This window comes from Bos javanicus, chromosome 12 (genome assembly GCF_032452875.1).
Source record: "Bos javanicus breed banteng chromosome 12, ARS-OSU_banteng_1.0, whole genome shotgun sequence".
NCBI lineage: Eukaryota > Metazoa > Chordata > Mammalia > Artiodactyla > Bovidae > Bos > Bos javanicus.
Window position 1 is genome coordinate 42342023 of NC_083879.1, and position 7464 is coordinate 42349486.

Here is a 7464-nt window from a genome sequence, read left to right on the forward strand (position 1 = left end):
TGAAGAACTAAGTGTCTTAGTTCTTCCAAAGAAATTGGTTGGTTTGGAAGCTCCCAAACCAACTAAGTGTCCAGTGGGACTGACCCACTTTCAAGATGGCCTCATCAAATACATATCAGCATCGAAGGGCTTCCTGGACACCTCAGTGGCTTCTCATTTGCTGGGGAGATTCCATGAGGCTTGAGATTCTAACAGAAAAGTGGTTCAGAATATCTGCACTTCTGACATGGAAATTAACTTCTAGGAGGCAGGGAAAGGAATCTTCCAAACCAGTTAAGTTTCACTCATCTTTTCTGTCACATTATATTGATCAGAGCAATCATAGAGCACATGCAGGCTCATGAGGCTGGAGAAATAGAGCCCTCATTGAATCTAGAGGGGAAACACTGTAGGACAGAATGTAGTGTAGGAAATGTTTTTTGACGCCACTTTTGGAAAACTGTCTTCAAACACTAGGAATGTGAATGTAATATCTTTACTATTGATATTATAAGACTCTGTTTTAAACTTATGAATTCATTCACATACTCTACTTGGAGTTTGACAAGGGCTTTTAATTTAATTTAAATTTTATTTTTTAATTGGAGGATAATTGCTTTACAATATTGTGTTGGTTTTTGCAATCCATCAACATGAATCAGCCATATATATATATATATATATATATATATATATATATCCCCACCTCCTGAACCCCGCTCCCATCTCCCACCCCATACCACCTGCAAAATCTTGAGCATAATTTTAAAGGCATTTTCTGGGATAATGGTGCAGGAAAATAGTATTAAGAACAGAAATAAAACATGGGTGATGAAGACAGAAGCAAAATATGTGGCTGGAGGTGAGGTTTTTTAGTTTAGTTTTGTTTTTTGGTTAATGTTTGGTTATTGTTTTGGAGGATGCCCTGGGGGTGGGGGTGGGGGACACTGACTTTAAATGACGAAATGTATTTTTTTTCAAATGATTTTGATAATTATTCACTGATATTTATGCTAATTCTCCTCAGTGAATTCTTCCTTGTTTTTAAATTAAGTTCATGATAATTATAATTCACTGTTTTATCACAGATTTAAAATAATGTAAACTGTCAGATCTGTCACATTTTTAAAAGCTGGCATTGAGTTATATGTGTAGGTTTCAAAAATTTTTTATCATCCTCAAAAACCTTATAGTTTTGAATTATCCTTCTATAAGCTTGACTTTATAAGTCTGAAAAAAGGAGACCAAATTAAAAGTTTAATTTAATTTCTTACTAAAAGAGGTTATTTAGTCAGTGTCTTAAAAGCTATGCCAATGTGTAAGTGATGCAGGAAAAGGACTTTTCTTTAGAATAGGGACGGTTCTGCATGACACAAGTTCAGTTCAGTTCAGTCACTCAGTCGTGTCTGACTCTTTGCGACCCCATGAATTGGAGCACGCCAGGCCTCCCTGTCCATCACCATCTCCTGGAGTTCACTCAAACTCACGTCCATTGAGTCAGTGATGCCATCCAGCCATCTCATTCTCTGTTGTCCCCTTCTCTTCCTGCCCCCAATCCCTCCCAGTATCAGAGTCTTTTCCAATGAGTCAACTCTTCGCATGAGGTGGCCAAAGTACTGGAGTTTCAGCATAACACAAAGTAGTACTTAAAATATCTGTGTAGAACTACTGTATCTGATTCATTTACCCTGGAGAATAAACGACTTGGAGAAAAGCAAACTTAGAGAATGATGTGAATGTTGACTTATACTCAGTAGGAAGACAGAAAATAGGAGATGGTGACCACTGCAGATTTTACACCAAAGTGAATTGCAAGAATCAGAACAGAGTACCTTACCTGGAAAATAGAGTAAGAAACACTTTTCCTTAGAGATTCATTCATTAAGTAAAAACGTTCAATGAACAGCTATATTGTTCCAGGAAATGGCCCTGATGTGGAGGATAACATCATCAGCCAGATAAATCATAGCAATAGGCTGTACAGGGAAAGTTAGGGTGAGCATTAGGCACAAGAAACTCCCAACACTGTATCTTAAATCTGAGAAAAGGAATACAAATCCTGGTTAAAAATGAAGAAAATTAAGCTGCATGCATCAAATGCATTCTAGTTTTTTTTTTTTTTAATAGTATTCAACACTTGCATTTTTTTTTTTTAACATCAAAGCAATTTATTAACAGAAAGCAATAATTTGAGCAGTGCTGTTCACAGACTGTGACCACAGCAACCCCCCTTCCTGTGGGTGCTGTTGGAGGGGATGAGGGTGACATCCTTAATGCGCCCAATCTTCATCCCTGAGTGGGCAAGGGCTGTGAGTGCTGACTGGGTCCCTGGTCCAGGAGTCTTGGTCCTATTTCCTCCTGTGGCTTGGAGTTTGATGTGAAGGGCAGTGATGCCCAGTTCCTTGCATCTCTGGGCTACATGCTAGGTAGCCAACATGGAAGCATATGGAGAGTACTCATCTCGGTCAACCTTCACCTTAATCCCACCAGTTACATGGCAGATGGTTTCCTTGCCAGAAAGATTGGTGACATGCACAAAAGTGTCGTTGAAGGATGCAAAAATGTGGCACAGACCAAATATATTTTCTCCTTCAGCCACCTGAGGGCCAAGGCTGATGACCTGTTCTTCCTTCTTTCCTTTCCCTTGTGAGATGCAATTTCTGCACCTCTTCTCCAGACTCCGACACCAGAAAGAGAGGCTGTATATTGTCACCTTGCTTATTTATCTTATATGCAGAGTACATCATGAGAAACGCTGGGCTGGAAGAAGCACAAGCTGGAATCAAGATTGCCGGGAAAAATATCAACAACCTCAGATATGCAGATGACACCACCCTCATGGCAAAAAGTGAAGAGGAAATAAAAAGCCTGTTGGTGAAAGTGAAAGAGGAGAGTGAAAAAGTTGGCTTAAAGCTCAACATTCAGAAAATGAAGATCATGGCATCTGGTCCCATCACTTCATGGGAAATAGATGGGGAAACAGTGGAAACAGTGTCAGACTTTATTTTTGGGGGCCCCAAAATCACTGCAGATGATGATTGCAGCCATGAAATTAAAAGACACTTACTCCTTGTAAGAAAAGTTATGACCAACCTAGATAGCATATTCAAAAGCAGAGACATTACTTTGCCAACAAAGGTCCATCTAGTCAAGGCTATGGTTTTTCCTGTGGTCATGTATGGATGTGAGAGTTGGATTGTGAAGAAGGCTGAGTGCTGAAGAATTGATGCTTTTGAACTATGTTGTTGGAGAAGACTCTTGAGCGTCCCTTGGTCTGCAAGGAGATCCAAGCAGTCCATTGTAAAGGAGATCAGCCCTGGGTGTTCTTTGGAAGGAATGATGCAAAGCTGAAACTCCAGTACTTTGGCCACCTCATGCGAAGAGTTGACTCATTGGAAAAGACTCTGATGCTGGGAAGGACTGGGGGCAGGAGAAGGGGACGACAGAGGATGAGATGGCTGGATGGCATCACCGACTTTATGGATGTGAGTTTGAGTGAACTCTGGGAGATGGTGATGGACAGGGAGGCCTGGCGTGCTGCAGTTCATGGGGTCACAAAGAGTCAGACATGACTGAGTGACTGAACTGAACTGAACTGAATCTCAAACTTCTAACACTTTCCTTCCTCACTCTAGAAGTTCTTTTCCTTTTAGCCAAACAAATGGCCAAACAAATGGTGACAATACAAATCTAGGGCTGCAACCTTCAAGGATGGTTCCACTCAGAATAAATTCTTACCACTTCTTTTAGAACATTTACTATTGTTTTTCTCAAGACCTTAATTTTCTTATTATATATTGTTTTTAGAATCCAATTACCAGAACGTAAGTAACCTAAAATTGTTCTTCTTTTGTTTTTATTTTACTATCTTCAAAGAAGTTCAGTAATTCTTATTATTCTGAAGGAAAAGAAAATCTTCCCTAGAAGAAGGTTATATAGATTGCATGCAACTGTTTGTATGCTGAGAAATAAATTTTCACATTTTATGGTATTTTGTGAAGTGCTATTTATTATGATGATCTAATATAGTAAAATCACTCTGTGACTATGTGTTTCCATGTACTACTTAGGAATTCTATCTCATTTTCCTCCATTTAAAATATTCATATTTAGTTAATGCACAATAAATTAATATGTGAATTTAGGAATCTGATTTTACTATACTGTATTCATGGTGACAATCACCATACAATTCCCTTTATTAAGAAAATTCAGCCTCTTTTCAGTGATTTGCAGTGCCACCTCTCTGTATAGATCTGTTTCTAGCATCTTCACATTCTGCAGTGTTGCTCTATCTTCTGACTCCTCTTCTGTACATCTACACTACATCTTTTCTTCAGAATTTTTTTTGGCATTCTTTGTTGTTTTTCAGACATCTGGATTTTAGATTTATTTTGTTAATTTACTAATCCACACATAGAGAAAATACAGTTTGCAGTATTTCCAGAATCCCTTAATTATCAAAGAGGAGGTGGTTTAATACAAGTACGAATTTTATGTTTTAGTGAAAACATACAGTTCAGGTCCAATACTGAATGTTTTGCTTTCTTATACTTAACAAATGCTGTGCCTTTGACAAATCACTTAACTTCTTGGAAAATAGTTGGTTTTACCCATTGTGGCTGATTCATGTCCAGGTATACAAAAAACACCACAATACTGTATGGTAATTAGCCTCCAATTAAAATAAATTAATTTTAAAAAAGAAAAAAAAAGAGGATAATAATAATCATGCTCCACAGAGCTATCAAAATTAAACATTAAGTTCACAGAAGAATTTTCTACATAATGTTTATTAAATGTAATATTAGTTACTAAAGACATATTTACTCAGTACATTCTATTTTCCAGGCATTCTAATAAGTTCACACTAAAAAGAAGAAAATAAGTTTAATAGTCATCTGCTGACTCAGACGGTAAAGAGTCTGCCTGCAAAGTGGACACCTGGGTTTTATCCCTGGGTTGGGAAGATGCCCTGGAGGATGGCATGGCAACCCACTCCATTATTCTTGTCTGGAGAATCCCCATGGGCAGAAGAGCCTTGCAAGCTATAGTCCATGGGATCACACAAAATCATACATGAAGGAAGCAACAAAGCAGCAGCAGCAGCAGCAGCAGCAGCAGCATAACATTTATAGGAGAGCCTAGTGGAATATATGCATATTCATGACAATAAAAACACTTTTAAGTGTTGAACTGTAATTAATTGAAAGAAATACATTAATAAAAATACATGTGGTAATGCAGTGGAAAAATGGTATTTAAGTTGAGACTTGGATACTGACTTTGAGTAAACCAAGTGTATCTGTGTGTGAGGTATGGCCACAGAAAGATGTGTTACTGAGATCATACTAGAAAGGAGAAAAATAAACAAAATCATTGAGCCAAGAGAGAATTTTCTGTTTTACTAGATACATACTAGTAATGAAACAGTTTTTTAAAATTTTTTAATTTAATTTAATTTTTAACTTTATAATATTGTATTGGTTTTGCCATATATCAACATGAATCTGCCACAGGTATACACGTGTTCCCCATCCTGAACCCTCAAATTTTATTCTTATACTTTAAATATGTAATTCCCTTTTAACCAGAACAAAAAGCACCACTTAATAATGCATTCGCCTTACTGAATATTTTCTTTATAACATATATATCTATGTATCTATATATATATATCTTACTTTCTAATTCTTTAAACTACTTTATATCTAACTTCTAATGAAAATTTTGCATTACACATTATCTTTAATTGTAGACCTCAATTGTCACATAACAATGGGAAAGAACCTAAATAGTACATAACTTTATTGGTTCTCTCTAATCTATGTATATGATAAAAATAACATGGTTTGTATAAGTATTTATAGTAATATATTACATTGTCAATGTATGTGCTCAGTAGCTCAGTCATTGATTTAGGTCATACCTGAATGGTCTGGTGATTTTCCCTACTTTCTTCAATTTAAGTCTGAATTTTGAAACAAAGAATTCATGATCTGAGCCACAGACAGCTCCCTGTCTTGTTTTTGCTGACTGTATAGAGATTTTCCACCTTTGGCTGGAAAGAATATAATCAATCTGATATCGGTGTTGACCATCTGGTGATGTTGATGTGTAGAGTCTTCTCTTGTGTTGTTGAAAGAGGGTATTTGCTATGACCAGTGCGTTCTCTTGTCAAAACTCTATTAGCCTTTGCCCTGCTTCTTTCTGTACTCCAAGGCCAAATTTGCCTGTTACTCCAGGTGTTTCTTGACTTCCTACTTTTGCATTCCAGTCCCCTATAATTAAAAGGACATCTTTTTTGGATATTAATTCTAGAAGGTCTTGTAGGTCTTCATAGAACTGTTCAACTTCAGCTTCTTCAGCATTAGTGGCTGGGGTATAGACTTGGATCACTGTGATTTTGAATGGTTTGCCTTGGAAATGAACAGAGATCATTCTGTTGTTTCAGAGATTGCCCCCAAGTACTGTATTTTGGACTCTTTTGTTGACTATGATGGCTACTCCATTTCTTATAAGGGATTCCTGCCCACAGTAGTAGATATAGTGGTCATCAATTAAATTCACCCATTTCAACACATTTTAGTTCGCTGATTCATAAAATGTAGACGTTAACACTTGCCATCTCCTGTTTGACCACTTTCAATTTGTCTTGATTCATGGACCTATCATTCCAGGTTCCTATGCAATATTGCTCTTTATAGCATTGGACCTTGCTTCCATCACCAGTCACATCCACAACTCGGTGTTGTTATTGCTTTGACTCCATCTCTTCATTTTTTCTGGAGTTATATCTGCTTATCTAACTTATATGCAGAGTACATCATGAGAAATGCTGGGCTCTATGAAGCACACGCTGGAATCAAGATTGCTGGGGGAAATATCAATAACCTCAGATATGCAGATGACACCACCCTTAAGGAAGAAAGTGAAGAAGAACTAAAAAGCTTCTTGATTGAAGTGAAAGAGGATAGTGAAAAAGTTGGCTTAAAACTCAACATTCAGAAAATTAAGATCATGGCATCTGGTCCCATCATTTCATGGCAAATAGATGGGGAAACAGTGACAGACTTTAGTTTTTGGGGCTCCAAAATCATTGCAGATGGTGACTGAAGCCATGAAATTAAAATATGTTTACTCCTTGGAAGAAAATTATAACCAATCTGCTGCTAAGTTGCTTCAGTCGTGTCCGACTCTGTACAACACTATAGACAGCAACCCACCAGGCTCTCCCATCCTTGGGATTCTCAAAGCAAGAACACTGGAGTGGGTTACCATTTCCTTCTCCAATATAACCAACCTAGACAGCATATTAAAAAGCAGAGACATTATTTGTAAACAAAGGTTCGTCTAGTGAAGACTATGGTTTTTCCAATAGTCATGTATGGATGTGAGAGTTGTACTATAAAGAAAGTTGAACACCAAAGAAATGTGGTGTTGGAGAAGACTCTTGAGAGTTCCTTGGACTGCAAGGATATCCAA

The 7464-nt window shown here is 37.3% G+C and overlaps 1 pseudogene; it reads right to left on the bottom strand.

Annotated features, from left to right (window-relative positions):
• Nucleotides 1–2128: 2128 nt before the first annotated feature.
• LOC133258027 (small ribosomal subunit protein uS11-like) lies at nt 2129–4152 on the bottom strand (annotated as a pseudogene).
• Nucleotides 4153–7464: the final 3312 nt, after the last annotated feature.